A 5,190-nucleotide genomic window follows, 5' to 3' on the forward strand; every position below is an offset into this window, starting at 1 on the left:
AATTGTTCTATGAGGTTCTGAGAACTACCTTGTGTAGAAAAGTTTGAGAGTAAAGTAAGATGAACAAGTTTACTAGAGTGAGATGGTTTTGATACTGTAAAAACTTGGGAGTAAAATGCACCCAAACTTCCTCTGTCAGACTGGTTTTGTGCTGTTCATTTAGCTGAAACTGTGAATTTTAGTGCTTTTGTTCTACTTTGGCACATCACATCTTTGGGTCTGTATGTTTTAAGTCTTGGGTTTCTATACCAAGTTAGTAGTGCTAGAATTGGAGAGTAAATCTTGTTAAGGAGGATTGGTTTGTTGCCATAGGGATTTGTGAAATGATAGGGTCTCAACAGGGAGGTCTGCAACAGGGATAGTAGTGGCTAGTTCAGTTAGTGCAGTGCTGCGTTGACAAAACTGAAGATCTTTGTGTCCCTGCTGGTGTCGCTTGTGAATTTTGATGGAGATAAGGATCTGGTGCATAGCTCAAGTGCTAGAGGCCCCACTTTCTATGGAAAAATATCAATACTAGCTGTTTTGTTGGTAGTGGGCAGCAGAATCCTTATCCAAATTGTTTACTGTCTGCAGTAATGGATGAAGGGAATTTAGAGTTAGCATTGTAAACTGAAGGAGATCTTTTTCTCTTTGCTGTACTCCACTATTGTACTCGAGATGGGGTAAGGCTGCAGTGAATGGCTAAAGATCTTGGGGTTTCTCCCTTCAGAAATATCAATTTTTGGACTGTTGTGTACCTATTAACAAATGCAAGTTTATCTACTTGCCTTGTCCACGTGAACCAGCTCAGGTTCAAGGTTTGGCTGTGCTTGTGGCTGGTGTGGTGCCTGGGCATGAGAGCCACATGTGGAGGCCATGTAGTGCTGGTACCATTGAAAATACTCTCCACTACATATGGGCTGAACTCAGAGCTGTCTGCCTTTGATCAGTTGCACTAGGGCTTGGTTGTGTGAAGTCTCTCCCCTGCCCTTGAGCTCTAACTCGTGGCCACCGTATGAGTGAAGTGGTAGTGTTCAGCCTGAGTAACCTCCCTCCCCAAACCTGATTTGCTCTTGTGTTGTGTGCCATCTACTCGGCTTGGTGTTCATCACAGCCGATTCCCCCCCCCCCCCCCCCCCCCCCCCCCCGCCGCCCGCCGTCGTGGCTAGAACGCTTCAAAGGTTTGTATGTTTGCGCGATGCTTGTTCCAAGCTCTCCTTCGATCAGTGAAGCTCGCTGCGTTGGCCGCTCTAACGCTACTATGGTCTATTGTGTACAGCGTGCTTGTGACATCGCGGCGCGGCGCTGTGAACCACCTCTCTATTGACCGTCAACTGGTGCTTTCCCCGGCTGTCTTCGCGCGAGCACCGAAGTGTTGGTGAGTTCCTATTGCTCTCTTGATGCTTGGTTGGAGCTCTACCGTGCGGTGTTCGCGGGATCGGACTTGTCGAGCTGTGTTTGCCACCGCCATCGATAGCTCAGTTTTAGGATCTCCATAGGTCGATTTAGCCCCTAGCCGTGGTCGCCATTGTTCGAGGATTTTGTAAAGGTCCTCGCCATCAGCGAAGTTGCACCATGGCGGCCGTTCAGTCGCCGGCTCACCGGAATTGGGCACGGTGGAGTCAGGGATCTGGGAGTGGGAATGGAAAGAAATCGAAGGGTTTAAATGAGTATGTCAGTGAAACAGCGCGTCAGTGACTTCGACTCGAGTCGGATTGTTCAAAGCGTGGGGGTCCTTTGCACAAAAGCGCCAGCGCAGACGTGGGCTCCCGGCTGCAGACCGACTCTGCCCGATGCTAGGCCGCAGTGGGCCAGTAGCCCATAAAGAAATGGTTTTTCCTTATTTATTTAGCCGAGAGCTTGTAAATTACGCCAAAAATTGTACAAAAATGATAAAATTGTAAGACCAGTTATATGAGGTGTGTAAAATCATGTACTTTGTAGTAAAAATAAATTTAGGATTTTTACAGTAGATACCAAATTTCAAGGGATTAAAATATGCTCTTAGAAGGTCTATTTGATTTTTAGAAATAAAAGTTTTCTTCCAAAAATTATGAAAATTTTTGGGAACCTTGTCTTGACCAGCTAAGCGCTTGGTCCGAGTTTGAAATTGTTTGGAAGAAATTTGCTCAGCAAACAGATTGTTGCCCGAAAAGAAAAAGGATTTTACCCTCGGGTTATTAGGAAATGAAGTTGCTTAAGAAAGTTTGAGCTTTTGGATGAAGATTAAGATGGGTTAGTCCCCTGGTGAATTATTAGTTGATGATGTCTTCTAGTGCCCTTGGTAATCCTCTACTGTTTTGGCTAGTTTTATGCACCTTGTATTAAAGTGTACTCAGGATGGGTTGTTTGTTACCTTCTTTATGAAATGCATTTCTGTACCATAGCAAACATTCATCTACATGTAATTGACTTGTAGAACACCTAGAAGAAGTGGTGTCTGAAGAAGGAGTTCACTTCAGTGCCTGCTGATCCAGTGGTGGAGTTTCATCTAACTGCTTACCACAATAGAAGGATTTTAGATCTTCTCCTGCAATAAGGCAAGCCCCGGTGCATTTGCCACCTTCCTTGTATTACAAAATTTTATCACTTATAAGCTGCATTAGGTGATAGGAGTTGAATGATTAAACACTTGATGCATTACCATCCTTGAAAGATTGATTATCATACCTTGTTACCTGTTTTATAAAAACTAGTAATGCTTAGCCATGCTTATAGATTAAGAAAAATGTTTTTGATCTATGACTCATGATTTTTAAAAAGAAAAAGGGCTTGGGATGATGAAGGCATCCTCCGCGGGGATGAATTCATCATTCAAGGAGGGTACCTCTGTAAGGTATCAAATTTTGAGAATTGCTTAAAATGAGACCAGACGTTCAACTGGAAAGGTCACCCGTCTGTGTCGATTAAGGAGCGTACCGATTGTAGGCCTGTTGACCTAGAACCTTTTAGCTGGCCACATAACTCGACATGGGTAAGCCTGAACCCGGCTACTCCATATGTGAAAAGACAATCGCGCACTGGGAGTGGAGAGATGGCGGGAGTGGCGTGTACCTACCTGGCACGTGGCTGGATGGTGCAGTACCGTACTCTCGGGTGGCGCGGACCGGTTCACATAGTGGAGGACCTGTGGGAATGGTAGACAAATGCAAGGGTTAAGTGCTACATATGTCATGTGGTTGGAGATCCGCAACTAGGTATTAATTGATTCGAATCGCCGTTACTTCTCAGTCCTGAAGACTGGATCACTGCTCTGCATCGTAGATAACAAGTATAACAAAGTTTTGGTTAAAAGCAATCTAGTGTAGGCCAAGTGAATGATCTAGATTAGGAGAATCTAGAGACAGGTTAGTAAATTCAGGTAATTGTGGCGAAACTACCCGAATTATTCCAGCTTAAGTGCCCAAATCGCACCTTTAAAGGCAGCAACACACTTAAACCAGAATAACCCGTCAGTCCCTCGGATCTAGTCCGATAAAGCCACTTATCCAGGATCGAATACCACTAGCTCACTCGAAGGTGAGGCACAGAGAAATACAATAAAACATAATACCACAAATTTAATAAGTATCATTAGTGATTACATTATCGGAGTTTCAGAAATAATAACCATAAATTTTAATGCAGCGGAAATAACTAACGGAGAAAACCGAGTAACATAGCGAAGCCTGGCCATGCTACTCCTCCTGGTCCTCTCCAGTGGAAGCAGTAACCCACTCGACCGTCTATCCCGGTGGCAGGGATGAAGGCCAAGTCACACCATCATCCAATCAACCTAATGAGTACCTACAAAAATTATGCCACAAGCAAGGCTGAGTATACTAATACTCAGCTAGACTTACCCGGTGTGAGGAGTCTACTCCTCTACCTCTAGACATGCAGCTGTTTGACTGAGGGGTTTGGTTTGCCAAAAGCACTAGCTGAGTTTAAAATCAAGTTTTAGCTTTTCAAGTTTTTAGTATGATCCTTTTTAGACTAGATGAGTACCTAGCTATTCATACATGGTATCAAACATTTTATCAATCAATATCTTTTGCCAAATCAACACATTTCCACTTGTTACTCAATGTAGCAGCATGGATCAAGCAGTCTCATTAGCTGCGAGAAGCAGACGATTCGAATCGAGTTTTAAAACCTTGCAAGGTAAACCTAAACACACGACGTGGCGAGGCACTCCGTCCCCACACACATCAACTGTCCCATCGATTCCCTGGCAACAGAAAGGGGCTCACCGCCTTAGCGTACAATGCCTCACTGACCCCGACTGCCGTCGTGCAGTGACCGCACTTGTACCCACCATAACCGGAATGGGAGACCACGTCTCAGGTCGCGTGAGGAGGGCAATCTGCGCGTAGGTTCACTCAGGTACTAGGCTTACCGATTTACCATATTTCTCGGCATGAGTTTAGTACGGTCAAACGCTTGACACACGGTACCACACCTTAATCCTTATTCCAATTTCCGTCTCGGAGACGACGCATCCCCATGGACCGTCGTCAACAGACCATCATCATTCCGATATAAAATGGATACAATCAATTCCTGACCTCGCGCGAGTGCCAGAAAAATCACTCGACTTCTACTGAGATCCCTAATTAGTAAAGCAGCTACTCGACCTAGCATACTAGTATCCATCCCAAAAGGAATCCTGAGTTCATGCAACTAGGGTTTCAGTCAACTCCTACACTTAAGTGCACAGTACAAGCCTACAAACATTAAGTGCAGTAAAATAGCATATATAACGGTTATGTATAAAACCGGGGCTTGCCTTTAATTTAACACTTAGATAGTGTTTGCTGGGGGAGGCACTCGCTTAGCGAGCATCCACTGGTTAAGTCCATTCTTCAGGTCGTCCACCAACTGCATCTTGTGGGTGGCACCACATCACTTGCACGATCATCATCTCTCGGTCCTAAATGAGATACAAGATGCATATGTATGAATATAATGAAAGTAGCACAAGATATATAAGGACACAGTAGCGAACTGACATTAAATTGGAAGACACCGTAACAACCACACGTTAGCATTAGTTATCTACACTTCATCGGGCCTACGTAGTCGATACCACTGGAAAGATGACGACACTTACTATACTTAACTAACACAAACATGACATCACAAGTATGAGCCTTTATTTAGTTTGCTACGACTTTTCATTAGTTCTTCTATTAATCACACAAAAGCATCCCAAGCACAAGTTCAACAGAG

General features: G+C 44.3%; 1 long non-coding RNA gene across 1 annotated transcript; it reads left to right on the plus strand.

Moving 5' to 3' along the window:
- The first annotated feature begins 802 nt into the window (after positions 1–802).
- On the plus strand, positions 803–2,519 carry LOC103646922 (uncharacterized). The gene is made up of 3 exons (XR_002267268.3): positions 803–1,160; positions 1,259–1,357; positions 2,399–2,519. It is a non-coding gene; the product is annotated as an uncharacterized lncRNA (long non-coding RNA).
- The last annotated feature ends 2,671 nt before the right edge of the window (positions 2,520–5,190 follow it).

Source organism: Zea mays, chromosome 2 (assembly GCF_902167145.1).
Source record: "Zea mays cultivar B73 chromosome 2, Zm-B73-REFERENCE-NAM-5.0, whole genome shotgun sequence".
Classification (NCBI taxonomy): domain Eukaryota; kingdom Viridiplantae; phylum Streptophyta; class Magnoliopsida; order Poales; family Poaceae; genus Zea; species Zea mays.